Here is a 23,639-nt window from a genome sequence, read left to right on the forward strand (position 1 = left end):
TTGTAAGTTAGGGAATCTAAAAGGCTTGTTGCGGAGTGTCTCCTGCACATAAATTCCTACAACCATTATACCCCTAGAGTCCTCTCTCCTGCTGTCCTTCACTCCCACAAGCAAATGGCTGAAATGTGTAGATGTTTTGGAAGAATATGTTAATAGTTGTTTATATGCTTCTCATGATAAAGGCTGAAACAATAGTTTAATTATTTTTCTATTATAACAAACATTTTTGTTTAAAGCCCTGAACTCTATAAATCTATTTTTGTTGACTTAAATTCTTGCATTCAAAGAATGTGGATTATACACAGTAAAACTATGCCTCATCTTAAAACACTCCTGAAACACAGTTTTGTTGGCAGGCATAACCATTGACATCCAAAGGTGAGGTTGCCTATATTCACACGTAAAGCTTAAAAGTTGTGACCACTGTAATCCAAACTCAGGGTGGAATAGCAGTCCAGTCTCAAAAATTAATTACTGAACAATCCACATTCTGTGCTCCCATTGTTTTAATGCCATGAAAGGGTCAGGCTGAGCACAATGATATTTCTTAAAATCCCCTTTCCACCCCAAATAGTTTCATTATTTGCCACAGCCTCTCCTGCACCTCTTGTCACAGTGTTCTCACCCTTCTCCCCACCACCTTTCTCCTTTTGTCAAAACTCTGCCAAGCAGTATGCTGCTGGGAGGAGGCATTGGGGGGGTGGTGGCAGGAAATGAAACAGGCAAAGTCTGACTCCTCTTTAGAGGAATAAGAGAAAGGAAGGCCAGGAACAAACATCCGCTGATCATTTTTGTCCCACCACATGGTGTTCGTATCAGATTAGCATCGTCTCAGGTTGGGTTCCTGGGGAAAGGGATTGGGGCAGAGATTTGCCTGCAAGAGGTTTATTGAGGAGAGCTCTTAGGAACAGGACCTGTTGGAGCAAGAGATGGCAGGATAGTAGAGCAGAGCGAGAAGGAACATGAGGCCGATATAATAGAGGCCTCTCACAGTCCTACAGAGGAACTAATTAACTGGGATGGGATGGCCCTTCAGGGTTTCTTGAATCAAGATAAAGCAGAGAGGCCTCTGTATCCCCTATTCGACAGTCACTGGATGTGGGCTGTCCCAGGAGGGGGAATGACCTTGGGAAAGGCAGCTCTCTACAACGGAGGGCTAGGGCATCAGCTGTGAGCTGATAGCAGCCCAGGTCCTGTGCAGCTGAGGGAAAGAACACCCCAGCCCAGAAAGGGGCATCTGGGTGGTGCACAACAGCAGCTGCTGCAAGCGTGTATGAGAAGTTATTTTTTTATTCCAGATAGGAGCAATTACCTGTCCCCATGTTGCGCTCTGAGATCATCACTCTTCACTTTATGACCTTTGAGACATCTTGGTTCCTAATGATTGTTTCAGAAGGCCTCATATGAAGTGAGTTTGCTTAGTCTGTTGTTAAAAACCAGGTAATGGTGACCCCGGACACGGAAATCGTTCTGCCAAATGTCTTTGAGGAGATCTTTATGATCGAGCCTCCTATGAATGCTTCCCTTTGACTTTCTGCGCAGCAGATCAGATCTCTTCTTGCAGTTTACCCTCTGCACCTATTCAGTCCAAGAAAAGTTCATTTTCAGAAGTAAAACTGCAGTGTAGTTACACAAGTTTGATGTTGGTGATGGTAAGTAGCTGGCATAAATGAAATCGCTCTAGAATTTAACAGCTCAGTACTACGTGCCAAAGTCTCCCAGGCCTTTAGGAAATTTGGTTTGCAGCACATCTCAAATCTGGCTTGAACTTCCCTGGCTATGTTGATGCCAATCTAGTTTCCAAGCCATAGATGTGTTTGATGCTATTTTCTCCTTCCCAATCTATTTAGCATGTAGTTTGGGAGAACAAAAATGTGTTTTTATTTCAGTCGAGATGCTTCATTTGCTCACCATACCGTGATATATACCCTCAATGTCTTTCAGCCTGATATTCATTTAACTTGACAATCTATGCTTGTCCTAATATACAACTTCCGGCACATAGGTATGAGCATAAAGCTGTCCTAAATCAGTTCCCAGCTAATGACGGAAAGAACCAGTAATGAATTCTAACTCAGATCTTCCCACTGAATGTAACTGGAACATTATGTAACTAGAACAACCCATGCCATCTTCTCATGTTTTAAAGGGTCCACTGGAACTTCCTGGTGAATCAACCTCATTAGTAGCTGCTAGAATTACCTGAAGGCCATTGGGTACCCTCAGCCATGGCAACAGGCATTGCATGGGACAGATCAATGGATATTGCATCTTGGCAAGTTCTTTCCTTATTGTGGGGACGCATCCTAGTGGGAAGTATTCAAAGTGTGAAACCCCAGGCATATTGATGGCAGCATGCCACAGAGTCAGACTGAGCAGCCAGAACCGAGAGAGGCAACACAGTTAGATCGCACAAAATCAGTATGATTGGGAGTTCAAAGCCAACTATCAAACTAACCATAAATTTGGGGCTCAGAGAAATGAGAGGTCAGGGAACAGGGAGCCCCTAGAGGTCATAACAAGGTGAGGGACCAGGTGGAAACAATCAGATTTTATTCAATAGTGACATGGGCATGCCATACACTCCCTTTAGTGCCTCAAAGTCATTGGTCATTTAGCTTTGGTTTTCCACAGCTATTCATACTCCAAATCCCTCCAGTAGTTTACCTTTCACGTAAGGAGCTATTAAGAAAAAAAAAAAAAGTCAAGTCATTCTGTACCATTCAAGGGTATAAAACCAACTTTTTTCTCTTTGCGATCGCAGAGAGCTTCTAAAAACTGACTAATTAACCTTCACAGTATCTGTCACTTAAGTAATAGATTGAAAGGAAGTACAGCCCCCTACTGAAATAAAGTCCCATTTGGAACAGAAGCTTTTTTGAGCTGTAACTAGACAGCAGTTTAAGACATAGTGCTGAGGACAACATATGGGACAAATATCCAAATGTATGGAAGTATGAAAATAGGACAGGAAGCTAAAATAGATGTGCACTCAATTTCTTTAGTATAAATAGCATTGTCTGTAATTTCAGGTATATGATTCAGCAATTGTTAATGGAAATCATTTCCAGTATTGCAAATAGGCAAGCAGCAGGTGCATGGATACTTTTATAAAAGTGTGAAGGGTCTCTGAAAGACTTTGAAACACTCGAAGATTCCAGGTGGGTTACCTTTCCCCCCACTTGTTTATATAATTACAGTCCACATCTCCTAAAGCAAATAGAATGACTGTTCACCCACCTACACAGTAGATTTTGATCCTTGAAGGAAGCCAATCTCAGTAAGGGTGGGTGCAAAAATCACAGAGCTATTGGCCTCATAACCAATTCATGGCCACCACGCTCACCTGGGGGTGCTTATAGCCACTCTGCCCTTTATTTACTCCTCCCTGGATGAACCCCTATTTCATGCAGAATTGATTATTTTCTCCTCCCTCTTTAGCTTTCAGCACCTTTGTGTAACCCTCATTCTCAACACAGTACCTCCCTGTCTAGCTTGAGTCAGTCCACTTTCCTTCCCACCCCATCCATCCTTCTCGCAATCATTTCTGCCTCAATTTTTATCCATCCTTCTCTTAATCATTTCTGCCTCAAAAAAAGCACTTTGAAGACCAGTTTTTCCACTTGATCCTATCTCTCCTCATTTTCTATGGGGCCTTATTCCAGCCAGCCAGCCTCCCTGACATTGTTTGTTTCCTTCCTTCCTTCCTTCCTTCCTTCCTTCCTTCCTTCCTTCCTTTCCTTCTTTTCAAGCTTTTATTTATTCATTTGAAAGAGAAAGGAGCAGGGGGAGGGGCAAAGGGAGAGGGAGAAGCAGACTCCCCGCTCAGCAGGGAGCCCAATGTGGGGCTCCATCCCAGGACCCTGAGATCACGACCGGAGCTGAAGGCAGATGCTTAACCGACACCACCCAGGTGCCCCGTTTCTTTCTTTCTTTAACCACCTGTTCCAGGCACCCTTTGCTGCATAACAAGCATTCTAAAACTTTAGCGGCTTCAAACAGCAATCACGTATTCACTCACAAGTCTGCAGTTTGGGCAGAGCAGGTCTCCTCAGTGATCCAAGTAACATCTTTTGGGGCTGGAAAGCCCAAACAGGCTTTTTCACTCATGTTAGGCTGCAGCTCAGATGCCTTCTGGGAGCTGGCTGGACATCTCTCTCTCACTCCATGTGGCATTTCCATGTGGATAGCTTGGGTTTCCCCCACAGCAGGATGGTGTCCGGTTCAGAGCTCTTGTACGGTGTCTGGCTTCTCCAGAGTACAAAAGCAGATGCTGTCAAGTCTTCTTAATGACTTGACTTGGAAGCCTTTCCAAGAACACCACATTCTATTGGTCATCAGACCATCCCAGATTCAAGGGGACACAAGGACATGAGTACTGGGAGATACAGCTCACTGGGGGGTCATCAGTGTAACAGACTACCATCTCACCTCTTTGCTGTCTCCTTAGAATTAGTTTCCTTGTCCTAATAAGACTTTCTTTTCAACATTTTCCCTTCAAAAAATAACAACCCTCTCTCATTTACACTTCATCACCACTTCTCAAAAATAATTCTCTCTACTCTTGTTTTCTCCAAGGTATTGCTTTTCATTTACTTCTCAACCTACTACAATCTAGCTTCTGACCTCATCAAATTATAAAAAATTAACAGCAACCTTTGGTTGCCTGGGTGGCTCAGTTAGTTGAGCGTCTGGCTCTTGATTTCAGCTCAGGTCGTGGTCTCAGGGTTGTGAGATCAAGCCCTGCATCAGGCTTTGCCCTCAGCGCAGAGTCTGCTTAAGACTCTCTCTCCCTCTCCCTCCGCCCCTCCCCCCATCCTCTCTGTTTCTAAAATAAATAAATCTAAAAAAAATTACAGCAACTTTCTCTTTGTTAAATCGATGTATTTCTTTATTGTTCTCATATTTTTTTATATTTCGCTGAATCATTTGTTTCTGTTGACCTTCTTCTTGAAATCCTCTCCTCATTTGGTTTCTGAGATACTGTGTAGGCCTTCTCCTAACTTACACCATCTTCATATTTTTCACTTTCTCTTCCTCTGCATAAATGTAGGGAGCTCCTGCACACCCCCACTCCCACGCTACTCAGTCTGTCTAGATTATCACAATCCTACCTTGGTAAAACCTAGAAACCACACCATCTTTCCATTCCCATTGCTCCTGCACTAATTCAGAGCCCCATTTGCTCCTCATTAGGCAAACATAAGTTTTCTATTAGATCTTCAACACTCCAGTTTCTATCCCTTCCAATCCTGCAAACTGGTACAAAAGCTACTTTCACTAAGCAGAACCACCTATGATCAAAAACTTTCCCCACCTAGCTATTGCCAATTAGGTAAGCAGTCTTCTTGTCTTAATTTGCCAAAACCTGTAATTCGGGTCTTGAACTATTTCTGAATACCACAGCAAATTCCCACAGCCTAAGTTTTAGTCCTATGGGCCATCTCATAGTTCTCTAAAGATGACTCGTGTTTTCCTGCCTCTGTAGTTTTCTTTCAGAAAAGTATCTTTCACCATATTGGCCTATTGAAAACTTCCTTATCCTTTAAGTCCAGCCTTAAAAGATGCATTTTCCACAAAGACTTCGCAGAATAAATGTGTCTACTTGCTTTATACCCATGGAATTTTGTTTAGACATTGCTTTTAGGGCATGTCATATCTTAAGTTAAAATGTGTTATTATTTTAGTGTTCCACACTAGATCATAAACCCCATGAGACTACAGACTCAGTAATCCCAGCATTTAGCACAGTTGATCAGAGCTCACTATTGTCGAGTTGAACTGAATTAGTATTATGAAGTGTTTATTGGCTTTCAACGTTAGGCTGGAAAGTCATGTAAAATGAGAGAGATTTCCTTCTATGCATCTGATTCAGTTGTCAGCTTGGAACAAAGGCTCTCTGTAGACAGGTTGCTAAACTTCTGCCCCACTCAAATCACTGACGGTTGTAAATATTAAATTCTAAAGGAATATTCTTAAAAATCTAGAAGAATCAAGCAAAACAACTCTGCATTTTCCCAAATTATCTAGATAACTGCCTTACTTCACCATCTTGTTTATATTATTGCTCTAGGATTTATCACTAACTGATACTCATTAAATTTTAATAATTCTCTGGGATATATGTGTCAGTGATATTGCACTTCCTTTCCCAAGCAGTATGCAGATATATAAACATTTCAGTTAAATGTGTAATACAATACTTAGATAAATCTATAGAATGGAATAAGGAAATGCTGGTAAGTATTTCATGTTGTAAGAAGAAAATACTTGATCCCTATAACAAACTACAACACAATTATACCATGTGCCTGATGAACAACAATTAAGGCTTTACCTCACTTTCACAAATAGATTTATTTGTAAGATGGATTGATCAATAAATCAATTCTATTTTCTTATCTCCCTATAATTTATTTAAGATTCATTTTTCATCTATCTTTGTCTAACAATTTCTAACTTTTGTACATTAGGCTGTTTAACCCACCCTTAGATTCTCTATCAAGTAGTTAATGGTCTGGAACCAAACAAGAAGTTCCTGTTGTAAAGGAATCCTAGGGTGAATCCTTCTGCAAGCTGAGTGATTAGATTCTAATTTGAACTTTGAAAATTTGACTTTGCATAAACAGCTTGTGTATGTATTTGCAATTTATGATTACACTGGGCTCCAAAGATAGTTTGAAAACTGATTACTAAAAAATTGGAATAAAATTTTTCCATCCAAATAATTTTAGTCAAGTTCCTCAAATCATACTTTTTAACTCTAATGCTGCTGCCCTGTAGCACATTAGTACCATTAATAAGTAGATTAATTTCAGGATCCTGGGGTCAGGGAGCCTTGATGTCACAGGAAGAAAGAAGAGAATGGAAAGCAGTTTCTTTTTTTAGTCATTGTGGGTGATTCTAAGCAATATTTCAAAACTGTAACATTTACCATCATTACTCTTTTACTCCCTACATTTCTCTTTTTCTTTCCTACCCACATCCATTGTCAGGGTCTTGCTCTAAGGTTATCTTTTTGTAGTCTCTTGCTTGAATGGCATTGAAAGATGTATTTCAGGTTTCAAGATGACTTAACCCCATCCTGTCTCTTCCAAATTGCCCTCTCACCCAAGTGGGCCCAAGAATCCATGAGAGAAGGGATTCTGGTGGGGAGAGGAGAGAGCGCCAATCTCATGTAGCACATCTACAACAGGCCTAAAGAAGATAGAAGTGAGTTCACATTTTTTTGTTTGTTTGTTTTTGTTTTTACAGTATCTGGACATTCCTTGAAAGCATTAATAATGTAATGAAACAAACATGAGAAGGAAATGGGGAGAACAGATGATGTTACAGACCCTGTACAGAGAGGAATGGAATGCGTCTATCAGCAGAAATGAGTATGAAGGAAAGGGGTGGAGATACCTCTTTAGCCAAGTCAGACAAGATGGGATAACCATTTGTATGTCAGTGACATTCATTAGTTGGGAACTTTGTGATTTACAGAGAGACCCTCCTCTTGTCATGATTCAAGCCAGTAAAAGCAAAGAAACCACAAGATCAATATTTTTCACTTTTTCAAATATATCAGGAGGAAATGAATACTCAGCTTAGAAATTAAAAGGAAAATAATTTTAAATAAGCAATACTTAAAACTGGAAAGCTAATTATTTTTATTTTGAGTTTGAAATCTTAACAATCCATGAAAAATCTCTACAGTTTAGTGTATTGCTAGTCATCTATTTTGAGATTTCTGGTTTTCTTTTTAAAGATTTTATTTATTTTAGAGCTAGAGAGATGGAGGAGGGGCAGAAGGAAAGGGAGAGAGAGAATCCCGGGCATACTCTGAACCAAGTGTGGAGCCCCCGTGGGGCTCGATCCAATGACCCTGAGATCATGACCAGAGCTGAAACCAGGAGTCCGAAGCTCAACCAACGGAGCCACCCAGGAGCCCCTATTTTGAGATTTTTGTTTGTGGAAGTTATTTGTAGGATAATAAAAGTGTTCAACATATCAGTGATTGAGGAAATAACTAGATGAGTTTTATACCTGTAAGCGTAGAATTTATAAGTGGGAAACATGGCAACTTAACACAGAATCACAGTGGCAGTTTTATTTTTTAGTCATCCATATGCCTCTTATATTTCTAGAGCATTTTGCTTTGCCAGTGCACCACTACAATGAATTAACTGTCCCTGTCCAATCTAAGGCCAACCTTTTCACCTACTCCATCCTCCCTTACCTACTGGGGATTGTGCTCCTGTAGTTATCTCCTCTCATCTGGATTATCCCCCTCAATGTGTAAATATGTTTCATTATCTCACACTTAAAATAAAAATTCTTCTCTTTGAAGAAATAGCTGATTACCATGTGGGATAGAAATCATACAAGGTAAGCCTAGAATACCAGACAGCAAGGAATCTATAAACAACTACCAGGGTATGTAAAAAATACTGTGGAGCCAAATCAAAGAAGCTCCCTTGCCCACAGTGGGGGCAATTTTAACATCAAGGACACTAACTGTGATGTATTGAAACACAATGAGTATATTTAAATCCACAAGTTCATAGTATTATTTCAAAAAATCACTCATTGTTGGAAGATACTAAAGAATTTACTTATTATTTTTGAAAACTGTTAAAGAGAAAGAATCAAGAATTTATTCTGTCTTTCCTAAACAAACTATAATAGTAAGTAACCAAAAATTGATAAGGGAAGTATTCCAGCTAATAAATAAAGAAGCGAGGATAGAATTGAATGTCACCATTTTGCAATCCCTAATGAATTAATGTATCTGGACAGAGAGCATCAATGGCCGCTAACAATACAAAAAGAGAGACACCAGACATAATGTTCTTCTTGATGGATAAACATACCACCATCTCTGAATTAATCATGCCAAAAAATTTAAAGCTGATTCTGATCTAGTTTTTGGATCCAACCATCAACTTTGGGGAAATACAAAAGAAGAGAACTCTTAAACAAAGTCTCAGAAGTTCAACCAGGAATCCTCAGACTGTAGGAAACTCTACAGGACATACTGGTTTCTTTGAAAATAAATTTCAAGGGGGACAAAAGATGGAGACAGAGTATTTAGACTAAAAGATTTAAAAGACATAGCAAAACAAACAAAACAAAAACAACAACAACAAAAAAGACATGACAATGTCAAAACAAAAGAACTTGCAATGTGTAGATCTTATTTGAGAATTAATTCAAACAAATCATTCAAACTTGTGACATTTGTGAGATAATTAGCACTTTGAACACTCTAGATGTTTGGTATTAAAAGATTATTATCAGTTCTTTTTAGGTGTCATAGGGTATTGTGATTTTATTTCTTTGCAAGGAGTTTGTCTCTTAGAGATATACTCTAAGAGAGTATATAGATGAGAGCTACACCCTAAGAGAGAATGTATGTAGATGAGTGATATACTCTAAGAGAGTATATAGATGAAATAACATATAGGATTTGCTTCAAAATAATACAGAACTGCATAAGTGCATAGCAGTGCAGATGAATAAGATCGCTCATTCTTAAAGCTGTTGATGCATGTGAAGTTTATTTTACTATTGGATCTACTTTTTTATACATTTAAAATTGTCCATCACAAAAACATTTTTTAATTGTTTCATGATCCTGCATCTTTTTTTATGTACAGCCTCATTCCTCTGCTTCCCATGGGCACAATTCCACACATGACTTGTCTCTACTTCTTTACCTCCCATTCTCACTCTTTTCAATCAGGCTTTGGCTTCCCCCCTACTCCACTGAGACTCCTGTCATCTAGAGGCCCTAGGACCTCTTCCTGCCAAACCCAGTCTGCAATCTCTTTTTTCATCTCACACAACCTCTTAGCAGCACTTGTCTGCTCTTGGTTTCTTTTTTTTTTTAATTTTTTTTATTATATTATGTTAGTTACCATACAGTACATCCCTGGTTTTTGATGTAAAGTTCGATGATTCATTAGTTGTATATAACACCCAGTACACCATGCAATACGTGCCCTCCTTATTACCCATCACCAGCCTATCCATTCCCCCACCCCCGTCCCCTCTGAAGCCCTCAGTTTGTTTCCCAGAGTCCATAGTCTCTCATGTTTCATTCCCCCTTCTGATTACCCCCCCTTCTTTATCCCTTTCTTCCCCTACCGATCTTCCTAGTTCTTATGTTCCATAGATGAGAGAAATCATGGTGTTCTCCTTGTGTCACAAGTTTCTTCTACTTTTGCTGGCTTCTCTGTCTTCAATGCTTCTCAAACTGTTGGAATGCCACTGGGGTCCCTGTGGACACATCCTGCTAGGGTGGACTCATCCAGTTCCACAGATTTAAACCCAATCTAAATGCTGATGACACTCAACTTGGCCCCAACTTGTATGTCCGACTCCATGACAATTTCTAACAGGTGGCGATCTTAAAATTAGTGAGTGCACAATGAAACTCCTGATTTTGCCTTTTCCCCTTCATGTACTCCCCCTCCTACTCCATCTTCCCATCGAATTTAATGCATCTCAACAGTCACTCAGGCAAAAAGACTCAATGTTACCTTTGATCCTTTTTCCCCTATTCTGTACTGTGGGTCTGTCAGGAAGTCTTATAAGCTCTAACTTAAATACACCCTAAACCCGATGTCTTAGTCAGCTTGGGCTGCCATAGCAAAATGCCATAGACTAGGTGGCTTAAATGACAGAAATTTATTTTCTCATAGTTCTGGAGGTTGGGAAGTCCAAGATCAAGGACTGGCCAATTTGGTTTCTGGTAAAGGCTCTCTTCCTGGCTTACAGAAAATCACCTTCTCACCGTGTCCTTGCATAGCTGGAAGAGAGAGTATTTATAAGGACACTACTCCTAGGGTATCAGGGCTTTATCCCCATGACCTTAATTTCCTCCTTATAGGACCTATCTCCAAATACAGTTATGTTGAAAGTTAAAGGTTTAATATATGAGTTTGGGGGGGGCCACACTGACCACAACAACGTTAGGGTTTATATATATATATATATTTTGTACTTTTCTTTCTGCCCAGAATATCATTTTCTCCAATCTTTATAGGGCTACCTCTTTTTCAGTGTTCAGATCTCAGGGCAAATATCCCTTCCTGGAAAGTCCTTCTTTGATCATTCTGTTGAAAGTAACCACATAAATTCAGTTAATCCTAGTCACTCCCGTTATTGTCCCTGCCTTATTTTCTTCCTAACTCTTATCATTACCAGAAATATCCCATGTTTATTTGCTCATTGATACTCCCACCTTGCCTGACATGTTCTCCCCAGTGCACACAAGGTCAAGAGTAGGAGGTGCTCAAAAGGAAGTGGTGGAGGAGAGGAGCCTATCTCTTCCACAGCACTTGGCAGCCAGACTGTGCCAGTTTTGGTCATCACTGAGCCCCAGCAGAACAGTTCTAAGAACACTAGATGCTGAATTTAAAACTTGCTAAAAAAGTAAATGGATCTTTGAATTGTAATTTGTTAGACCCTCCAACTCAGCCCTAATTTCTCCAACATTCTTTGTAATCTGTACAGTTCCCCCTAAAACACTCACTTTTCCTCCATTTCTTAATGACTGTATAATTTCCAGACTCCCAAATCTTCTCAGTGATTCTAAAGATGATTTAAAGAATAAGTGACTAAAAACATATTAAAAGCATAAGAAAATGCATTATTTTCTAATAATCACAGTATCAGATTAGCTATTTGCTCTGAGCTATTTCTATTCTTCTAATACTGAAATTGAAAGGTGGGAAATACAGTACTTCTACTAAAACAAAAATTGGAAGGAATTGTACTTGGCCAATCTTCCACTATTTTTCTTATTTATACCTATATGCACTCATACTTATGCATATATAAACACTCACTTTTTTGCTAATAAAAAATAGAATTGGGGCACCTGAGTGGCTCAGTTGGTTCAGCATCTGACTCTTTGTTTTGGCTTAGGTCATGATCTCACGGTCCTGAGACTGAGCCTTGCACTGGGCTCCGTGCTCAGCAGGAAGTCTGCTTGAGATTGTCTCTCTTCCTCTCCCTCTGCTTCTCTCCCCCCTCCGCCACTTGTGCAAGTGCATTCTCTCTCTCTCTAATAAATAAATAAATCTTAAAAAAAAAAACCCCAAACAAACCAGAATTGTTCTCTCTCTACATATTGGTCCATAACTCATGTAACAATATACCCTGGTCATCTTTCTGGGCCATATAGATAGACCTTGTTCTGTATAAATGTATTCTTTTTTTTTAAAGATTTTATTTTATTTGACAGAGATAGAGACAGCCAGCGAGAGAGGGAACACAAGCATGGGGAGTGGGAGAGGAAGAAGCAGGCTCATAGAGGAGGAGCCTGATGCGGGGCTCGATCCCATAACGCCGGGATCACGCCCTGAGCCAAAGGCAGACGGTTAACTGCTGTGCCACCCAGGCACCCCTGTATAAATGTATTCTATTCCATTGAATAAAGAAACCACAGTTTCTTTATTCATGCCTCAAGAGATGGCACTGAACTCATTTCAAATTATTTGTTTTCACAAAGTCCTTTGTATGTGTGTGTTTACAGACTTGTGCAATTATTTTTGTAGGCTAGATTCCTAATGCTGAGATGGCTTCCTTAAGTGAAATGAACATTTTCATTCCTGAATTCATATACCTATTCGGTTCTCATCAACAATGTATAGCATTGTTCCCATCAGCTTGAAATGATCAAAATGTTATCAAACTTTCACATTTGTGCCAAACTGAGAGACATTACCTTGCAGTTTTAATTTGCATTTATTTAATTAAGACGGAACATCTTTACATATATCAGTTAGCCCTTTGCACACAACAACTTTTATATATTATGTTGTTTTGTATATGTGTAACAAAAATACCCTTCTAAGATTTGAGAGGGCTTATAACAGAGCTCATGTAGAACTATTAAAAATAGAGAAAATGAAATGTTGTGGGAGATTAAACTTCTGTGTCATATATAAGGCACATACCCACCTCACATATATCTGTATTTCAACAAACAGTTATGGGATGCTTACTATGAACCAAGCTCTCCTCTAAGCCCTTCATAGCAAAGATTAATATGCTCCTGTCCCTAAACTTGTAGTGGTTCCATATAATTAACTAAACATACTAACAGGAGAAATTAAAATATAAAAATGATCAGCTTGGCAGTTCCCTATAAAAAGTTACAAATTTACAAAAACATTAGAATATATAGACCCACAAATTAGATCACCAATGGACATGCTAAGGCAAAATTTTTCATGAGAAAGAAAACATATGACTAGGTTTTCACCATAATGGGCAAATTGATTGCAAATCAGCATTAAACACATATTATATTTATATAATAAAAATGTGCTGAGGTTTCAGTAGGTGAAAACAAATCTAATTTCCTTGGCAGTCAAGAGAATATGCTCATGAAGAGTTGATGAATTGCCTCTTTCACTTCTTAAAACCTCTGCCTATAGATTCTCTGATGGTTTTACAAATGGCTAAGTCCACTGGGAGACTGCATTTGGTGTTCTCAGATGTATTCACTCCTAACGGAGTCATAGTTTGTAATAAAATCATTCCAAATGTTAAAAATAATTCAGTTCAGGATTTTATACCCAACATCCCAGATGCCTGCACAGTTGGAAAAGTGGGGCTGGCCTGATTCTGGCACACAGTGGAGTTATTTATGAGACAAAATGCAATTTCCTCTCCCCTAAACTGCCTGCAGATTATACAGGGTCCAGAGAGACTGACCATTAGGGATGGGCCTTTCTCATCCAAACAGGATGGTAAAATTAGCTGAAGAGGGAGATAGCCTGGTAGGAGCCTTCCCATCTCACCATAGGGCAGACAGCCCTGGACTTTTCCATGAAAAAAAGGTTTATTTTGTTGTTGTTGTTTCCTTTCCAAGAAGCCTTGAAATCATCAGGAGGCTATGTGGATACCAAAGGCTCTATGGGATAAGTTTAAGCAAGGAGACAGGGAGAGAGGACACCATGGAAGCATGGTCAGCTTGGAGTTCAACCAGGGAGGCATTAAATGTCATGGAGTTTCTTCCCATGACTGAAGCTTTTTGCCCCAGATATTTCCATTGTAGAGCAGCCTCAACAACCCGCACTCTGGCAGAGCCTTTTAAGATGGGAGAACAAGCAGGGTGTGTGCTCTAGTCTGGGTATTTCTGTGCATCTTGAATTAGGGTCTTGGCACTACCTCACTGGCTCCAAGGCAGTCTCAAAACTATTTTAGGGAGTAGACTTAGCTCCAGAGCCCATTAGAGATGGACTAAAAAATTAGGCAGTCTCTTTGACATGAGGCAAAGATTTATGCAGCTAGTTTGGTTAGCTGATGTCAGTGCAAGTCTAGTTGAAGCCTTGATTCTAACAAATTTGAGCTTTGGTAAATGCTGAACTCTTGACTCATGATGGAACTGATTATAATTTGGAAGACCAACAGAAAACTCCCTGTAGTGGGTTGTATGTGTCACCCACCGAATCTGTCCAAGTCCTAACCCTAGGTACTGTGAATGTGACCTTATCTGAAAAAAAAAAAAAAAGTTTCTTGCAGCTAAAAAAAATTTAAGGATCTCAGGAGGACATCATCTTAGATTCAGGGTAGGCCCTAAATCGAATGACCAGTGCCCTTATAAGAGGCAGAAGGAGAGAAAACACAAAGAGGGAAAGGCCATGTGAAGATTGAGGCAGAAACTAGAGAGGTGCATCTATAAGCCAAGAACACCAAGGGTTGCCATCTGCCATCAGAAGCAGAGAGAGGCATGGAAGGGATTCTCAGAGCCTTCTGAAGGAACCAACACTGCAAATGCCTTGATTTCAGACATCTGGATGTAGAAATGTGAAAGACTAAATTTCTATTATTTGAAGACACCAGTTTATGCTTATTTGTTTTAGCAGCCCTAGGAAACTAATACACCCCACAATCCAGATCCAAGGGTTTAGTGTGCTCTGTGTTGGCAGATTGCATTGGGAACCCTGTGAAAATAAGCCTTTAGGGCACAGTTGGAGTACAGGAGACAGAGCACAGGTTGGAGTCAGACAGACCTTGTTAGTTACTGCTGACTTGGCAAGTCCTTCTAAGCTTTTGTCTCTTCATGTGAGACCAAGAAGGCAGCCTAGGAATATGAGATAGAGTCAGCTAGCATAAGCCAAGGATATGTTAGAGGTTATCAACACCAGCTGCTGCACATTAACATCATCTGGGAAGTTTTCAAAATATTGTTGACAAGGCCTCACCTCCAAATAATTAAATCAGAGTCTCTAGGACTAAGCCATGGACACTGATAGTTTTTAAACTCCCTGGGCACCACTTCATACCCACTGGCATAGCTATTATCAAAAACCAGAAAATAGCAAGTGCTGGCAAGGATGTGGAAAAATTGGAACCCTCGTGAATTGCTGGAGAAAAACACTATGTCACCTCTTAAAACAACAGAAACAACAACATAGAATTACCATATGATCCAGCAATCCCACCTCTAAGTATCCACCCAAAAAGAATTGAAAGCAAGAACTCAAAGAGATATCTGTACCCATGTTCACAGAAGCGTTATTCACAATAGCCAGAAGGTGGAAACAATCCAAATGTCCATCAGTGGATGAGTGAATAAACAAAATATGGTATATACATAGAATAAAACATTACTCAGCTTTAAAAAGGAAGGGAATTCTGACCCATGCTACAACAAGGATGAACCTTGAAGACATTATGCTACGTGAAGTGATACCAGGCATAAAAGGACAAATATTGTGTGATTCCACTTACATGGGCTACCTGCAATGATCAAATTCATGGAGACGGTAAAAGAGTGGTTTCCAAGGACTGGGGAAGAGAGGGGAGGGAGAGTTAATGTTCAATGGGTATAGAATTTCAGTTTAAAAACATGACAAATTTCTAGAGATACATGATGGTGTTGGTTATACACCAATGTATTCAATGTCACTGAATTATACACTTGGAAGTGGTTAAAATGGTTTATGTTATGCATATTTTGCCATAAATAAAAAAACAATAAATGGATGTTAATACACGTACTGTGACAATTATTTCACAACATATATAAATTAAACCATCGTGCTGTATACCTTGAACTTCCACAGTGATGTGTATCAATTATTTCTCAAAAAAACTGGGAAAAAAACAAGTACACACACACAAACCCCTTCTGGGCCATGCTGATATGCAACAGAATTGAGAAAGAGGGATTAAACAGTGCCCAAGGTCAGAGGCAAAGGCGGGTTGGGCAAATTATGGAATTATGGAAGAGACTACCTTGGCAATGGCAGGGAGGATACTCTGGGGGACCCAGGACAGGGACTCACACCTGGGGCTGGGATGCTCAGGGTCAGCGGAGGGACATAGTCACTGCAAGCCTGGGTCACCAAAGTTAGAGAAGGACCACCAATATCCTTGATGTGGTGCTGAACCAGAGCTCCTTCCTAGCACTCTGTAGAGGGCAAAACTGGTCCCAGCTAGAGGGAAAAATGGAACTTGTGGGGAGAGGGAGAAGGGAAGGGCACCAGACAGGTGATTCAGGAAATGGAGAACCCAAAGACTGTTACAGTCTCCAATCTGCTTTGTTTTATTACCATCTCAACTCCATAGATGTTCTTCCCCTACAGGGAAACACTGTGAAACCTCAACTCTTGACCTCGCTGGAAACTCTCACTGTGAACATCAGGCTGAGAGAGGGCTGAGAGCCTGTAAGCCTTGCATAAGTCTGACAGCACACTCTATCGATCTATTTCCAGCGCAGAGTGGGTTGCAGGGAAGAGTTGAGCAAGGGTGCGTGGGTGCCGGCTGAGGGCGTACATGAATAGATGCTGATTCTGTTCACTTGGGTTTCAGAGGAAGCTGCTTCTGACCTTGTCCCCGGGCTTGGGCAAGCACTCTCCTTGCAGTATGTGCACTCCTGGCACTGCTTTTGGACTTCCTTCTTTTAAAAAGTGATAACACTACTGCCAAAAGCAAATGTCAGCCCTTTCACATAAGAAGAGTTCATCCATTTTGTTAGCAATGAAAGAACATTTAGAGCTTTTAGTTTGAGCTCTTGTGCTCATTTACTCTAACCTGGACCCATTTCTCCCCAGCAGCACAGCCTCCATCCTGTGCTCCCTGACTTCACCTCTGCTCAGTTATGCTGCATCTGGGAGAGGATGTAGCTTCTTAGCACATCTCATGAGGGAAACATGAGTGGGAAGTGGGGCTTCACCTGTCAGATGCCATCCCTGTCAGCATCCCAATAGCATCTCCCGCATAGAAGGAAAGTATTTCACCTCTCCTGTTTTAGTGGAGTTATCAAGAACAACCATAACCACTTTCTTCAAATAAATGAAGTGCGGATGGGGGGAGAAAAGGACAATACAGAGCCTCCTGGGTTTCTGGTACCTTTATAGTTCTGTTTGTACACAGACGGGGTCTAATTTAGTTAGTCCTGTGCGCAGGGGTAGAGAGAGAGCAGACCATCAAGTCTGTTCCATGTTCCAGGGCTGGTCAAGTGCCCACTCAGGCCCTGTTAGGCATAAGTTCTCCTCGTTTCAGTGTGGAACCAGCCAACAGGCTGCGCAAGATGAAGAACACACAATGGTGCAAGTAGATTTGTCTCCCAGGGCTCCTTTGCTCTTCAGGCTGCATTCCCAAAATTTGGAGTTCTGGGAGCCAGGCAGAGTGAGGAATCCACAGGTCAAAGATCCCACAGGTATGCTGCCTCATATTTATTCTTCTAAAAGGGAATGTGTTGGGTGTGGCCTGCAGGAACCTAGACCTAAAGTCCAGGTTCCAGGTTTATGATTTCTTTTATTTTTTAAAGAGTTTATTTCTTTATTTGAGAGAGAGAGAGAAAAAGAAAGAGAAAACAAGGGGGGGAAGGGAGAAGAACAAGGAGACTTGATCCCACCACCCTGAGATCATGACCTGAGCTGAAATCAAGAGGAGGATGCTCAACCGCCCGAGCCACCTAGGCGCCCCTGGGATTTCTTGATGCATTGCAGCTATAGTAAGCTCTGTGTCCCCTTTGCTTCTTGTTGAGCCACAGGGCTTACTTGGGACTTCAGCGCAACTGGCTTGGCCATGGTCGATCACGGTTGTGAAGAACAAATAATACAGCGAATAACTGACTCCAAATATTTTGCCATTTCTACCAAAGACGTTTTAAGGTAAAGAATAGCAATCTATCACAGTACAGTAAATGTGTCAGTGCAGTGATCTCTGTGACAACATTTAGAGGCAAAGCTTACTTGATGGGTAATTCGGAGATGTGATTCAGAGCTCTGTCTTGATAATCTATATTCCCTGGTTGTTATGAGGACTATTTCCCCAACAAGTCTCCCTGTACCCCTTAACAGACTTTTTGAGGGACTGAAATAATCATGTCTGCCAGATGAAGCCTATAGAAATTAGATCTTACTATCCACCTTACCTACTTTTCCAGATTCCATGCAGACCCGGGATCATTTATGTGGCTTCTCACATTCTCCTGAATCAAGACTTCACCCCATGCCTCGGATATTTTTATCTCTTGGATCATATTCATCATATGTTTTATTAATTCACTTCTTCAAGAACCATGCAGGAAGTGTCTATTATTTTTCGAGGGATGTTCTAGGCACTGAGAACAAAACAGAGATAAAGGACACTGTTTTTACTTCAAGGCGTTCACATTCTAGTTGGGAGAGTAGACAAAGAACCCCCTGATAGATGTCTGCAGATGTTTCAAAACCAACTATGTCATGTATTACTTTTAAATTACCCTCACTTTTGATGGTGTGGTATCTAAGCTGTGAGATGACCTCCAATGTCCTCATCTCCTGATCTTTATCCTCTTATAGGGCCCCTTCCCACATTAAATCAGTGCTAGCCTGCATGACCAAATATAACAGAAATGGCTTCTACCTTGGTCTCTTGGATTGCTCACCAGCCAGCCACATACTATGAGAACACTAGCATGGCCCATGGCCCATGAAAAGCCTACTTAATGACCCCTGGCCATAGCGGGCATTAACTTACCAGTTGTATGAGATGGCCACCTTGGAAGCCAATGCTCTGGCCCTAGTCAGATCTTTAGATGAATGCAGCCCTGCAGCGTGTGACTACAACCTCAGGATAGATCTCAAGCCAGAACCAGCCAGCCAAGCCAATCCCAAAGTCCTCTCCCACAGACACCATGAGAGATAATAAGTTATTATTACAGTTTTAAGGAAGAAAGTTTGGAAACAATTCGTTACACAGCATTAGATAAATAACACAGACAGGCTATGCTTTGTCTTCTGTTATGTTTTTCTTCTGTGTGGAATCTCTTTGCATATGTCCTCCCATTGCAGCTTCCTCATCTTTAGAATACCACTAATTCTAATAATGCTTTTCTTAGTTATAACAATCTCAGATCTGTACCAGTCACTTGGCACATTGCACATATTACAATTCCTTGTCTATTTGTCACAACTATTTCTAGGTTATGAGCAATCTAAGGTTAGGCTGTGCTGTATTCAGTTTATAACATCACAGCACTTATGTAAAGTCTTACACATCACATGTGTGCAATAACTATTTGTTAAATGAATGATATGTGTGATCAGTGATAGATTGTGTTGTATACACAAAACGTGCTTTTACATGTTTATGTGTTATTTCAAGGGCTCTTCTGTCTTTTTATATTTCCTATGTCAAAATTAGAATGGGGGCATGAACCTCAACTATTATACCTTTTCTGTCCGCCTACAGCATCTAATATAGTGCTGGGTACTCAATGTGTGCTCAATAAAGGTTGACTGACTAAGCATTTAATCCCTTAAAACAGAAATTCAATAAATGTAGTCCCAGTGACCTGAAAGAGTAATGTTTCTCCTTGTGTGTCTAATGGATTACCAAAGAGTGTCTTAGAGCCAGGATTTTAGAAACAATTGTCAATGCCAGACTCAAGGACACAGCTATCACTGGATAGGGCCTGCCTCAGAGAAAGATAATTCCCAAAGGATAATAATGAGCTGAAGAAATGTATGTGTACCCAGTCCATAGTTCTCTAGACTCCTTAGATGTAAAGGACTCCCTCTGACCCCTATGTCTACCCCCAAATCAAAGATTTTCTTTTAGGGGAGTGAATATCCCATTTTAAGTCAGAGAACAGTCAGAGCCTAAAAGTCAATATTAGTGATGAGGCCACGTAAAAAACACCTGAATTGCCACAGCGAAAGTTCGAACTCTGCTACTAATTCCTATCAAAGTAACACCTACAAAGTCTGGCTACTGTTTTCTCGGTAGCCAGTGCTGACTCTGAGCACCAACAAGTCTTGTGCATGCTGCTCATGATGCTGCCCCTCTGCACACCATCCTGAAGAGTCACTTTACCTTCTGGGATACAAAGCCCTTGGCTCCAGCCCTGTCTGTGACTGGCTTCTCTTCATTTTCATTTATCCATGCTTTGTGTCTCAACCTTAACACATTGGTTTCTGTCTCCTGGAAGAATTTCCCTTCATCTACTCAAGTACCATTTGTGAACTTGTGATTAATTAATTCCTTCTCAGTTTCCAAAGTAGGAGCTTTATTAGTTGGCGAGTAATTGCTGATACTACCCAAACTTTAAAAGAACAATCAGCTGATTTTTTGAAAGAAAGCAGCCCAGGTTCTGATGATAGAAATTACTCTTAAAAAAATACTTCTTTCTGATATTTGGTATAGTCAATGTTACGCAAATGATGATAATACTTTGCCAAATGAGAGGAAAATATAAAAGTGGAGGGAATATAATAAACATCAAGCCTTATAATATACTAACATTTACCATTCAGATTTTCAATAATTTAATAGAGCACCAAAGCAGGTTTTATTATTTAACATATTTGCCTCTGGATTATCCATCAGAGATGTAAATGCCTCTAATTCAATCATGTTTATCTTATAGGTATATTAATAACTTCACTGTTGATGGCTTTTGTGTTTTGTATTCAAATGTATGTTTGTTATTATGAGAACAATAAATATAATTTTATGAAAGAAAGAGACAAAATTACATAAAGTGAAATTATATCTAAAGGGAATGGAATAAAGTAAAAATTATTAATAGAAAGAGGGCTTTAGGAAATAAATTGATTTTAAAATTAACATTATGGTATGGAAGGTTTTAAAAATTTTGTATACCCTACAAAGAATTAAAATGATTCATGGATGTGCTTTGGCTCTGAAACTTACTTAAATTTAATAATTTAGCCTGAGAAATCCTTGGTATTTTATTAAAAAGTTCAATAAGGAATAGCAAATAAAACATGATCATCACAACCTTCAAGTGGTATTTATTAAGCTCCTGTCTACTTCCTTTAAATTCATATCAGCTACATAAATAACAAAATAGGGGTGCATTAAAATTGATCTTTGTGTAGCTTCTATGTTCACTCTCATCCCTGTCTTCATTTATAGCAATTTCTTTTTTTTTTTTTTAAAGATTTTATTTATTTATATGACGGAGATAGAGACAGCCAACGAGAGAGGGAACAAGCAGGGGGAGTGGGAGAGGAAGAAGCAGGCTCATAGCAGAGGAGCCTGACGTGGGGCTCGATCCCATAACGCCCGGATCACGCCCTGAGCCGAAGGCAGACGCTTAACCGCTGTGCCACCCAGGCGCCCCAATTTATAGCAATTTCTACCACCACCACTACATTTATACAGCATCCACCATGGGGCAAGAACTGCATTAATCACTCCAATGCGTAATCTTCCTTAATATTACAGACAACCCTATGTCTGAGGACTAAACATGCTGCAGATGGGGAAACTGAGGCACAAGGAAGCTAAAAATTAGTCCTAGATCACAGTTAGAGGTGCAAGAGACAGAATTCAAATCATATTTCTTTGACTCCAAATCTTGAGTTCTTACTCATTCTACTATTAATTATTAAATCTCCTTCAAAAGACTTGCCCACTTCTCTTGCCCACACAAATCTTATTCCCTTTTCTAAATCAAAGCTTTTTCCATGTATATCACATTTTTATTATATACTGGCCTATATAATGTTATGTACCTCAACGTGTTCCTCCTCAACTAGACTGTAAACTTCATGATGGTAGGCTTATGTCTAATATGTGCCATCCTACTATCAAAAAAATTAAAGATTGCAAGGTTAGTGAGGATGTGGAGAAAAGAGCCCTTGTATGCTGTTGGCAGGAATGTAAATGGATACAGCTATTAAGGAAAACAGTATGGTGGTTCCTTAAAAAACAAAAAATAGAACTGCCATATGATCCAGCAATCGCCCTTCCCCCAAAGGAAAGGAAATAAATATCTTAAAGTATACCTGCACTCCCATGTTCATCGCAGCATTGTCAAGATATGGAAACAACATCAGTATCCATTGATGAATGAATAGATAAAGACATTGTGACCTAGATACATATGCATATGTCATATATATATGTGTGTGTATATACGTACACATGTATTCATATATACACACATGTCACATATATACACACCTGTCATATGCACATATATAGATATATATATATCTGTGTATATATCCAAATATATATGATGGAATATGATTCAGCCTTAAGAAAGGAAGAGATCCTGACATTTGCAATGAACCTGAAAGACATCATACTAAGTGAAATAAGCCAGACACTCACTAATATGTAGGATCCAAAAAAGCTGAATACCTAGAGCAGACAGTAAAATGGTGGTTACGGAGGTGGGACAGGGAGGTGGGGGAAATGGGGAAATGTTGGTCTAAGAGTACAAAGTTGCAGTTATATTGGATGAATGTCTAGAGATCTAATATACAGAATGATGTCTAGATTATGTATTAAACAATGGAAATTTGCTAAAAGAGCAGATTTTGGGTGCTCTCATCACACATATACAAAAGATAACTAGGTGAGATGATATGTTAATTAGCTTAACTATAGTAATCATTTCACTATGTTATATATATATATATATATATAGTCATCATGTTGTATACCTTGAATGTGTACTTTTATTAAAAATACATATATACCAGAAAAAATATGTGCCATATACTCTTCCAATTTACCAAACCACTTCTTCATATATAAGTACTTAATAAATACCAGATGAATTGTGGCCACTTAAAATAGGTATCGATGGTTAATAAGATATTTAGCACAGTTAGTATAGTCCTAATATTTATACTAAGTAATTTACATGTATTATCCTCATTTAATCCTCATTTACTTCCTGTGAAGTAGCCTTCATCATATCCATTTTATGATGAAGAAATGGAAGAAATATCTAATTTGACCAAGGTCACAAAGATAACTAGTTGAAGTCTGGGATTCAAATCCAAATTGTCTAAAAAAATAATCTATATTCTTATCATCTACTGCACTGTTATATTAGGACTTGGCTAGGGCAAGTGATACTAACAAAATTGTTTTTGCTTCTGGGTAAAGGGTGACTAAGAACTGATCAAATAGAAAATATGTATCATATATAGTTACAAACTATATATCTAAGTACATGGAACTGAATATCAGGGATATGACTGATTAGTAATTTAATATTTACCATGGAGTAGGGGAGAAGGAGGTGAGTAGAAGAGAGTCTTTCTAGATATATGACTCACCTGGGGGACAGAAATTGAGTTTAGTAAAAAATATTTTCTGTAATCCTTCTTGACCTAAAGCCTGATATATATTTTTTAAAGATTTTATTTATTTAT

At 39.5% G+C, this 23,639-nt stretch overlaps 1 long non-coding RNA gene across 1 annotated transcript in view; it reads right to left on the reverse strand.

The window, feature by feature from the left end:
- Positions 1–23,639, reverse strand: part of LOC117801106 — a 56,479-nt gene that overhangs the window by 20,840 nt on the left and 12,000 nt on the right. Inside the window, exon 5 of the long non-coding RNA XR_004623512.1 lies at positions 18,389–18,577. This is a non-coding gene — a long non-coding RNA (uncharacterized LOC117801106). The remainder of the gene's footprint in view (positions 1–18,388; positions 18,578–23,639) is intronic.

The sequence above is a fragment of the Ailuropoda melanoleuca genome, chromosome 2 (genome assembly GCF_002007445.2).
Source record: "Ailuropoda melanoleuca isolate Jingjing chromosome 2, ASM200744v2, whole genome shotgun sequence".
Taxonomy (NCBI): Eukaryota; Metazoa; Chordata; class Mammalia; order Carnivora; family Ursidae; genus Ailuropoda; species Ailuropoda melanoleuca.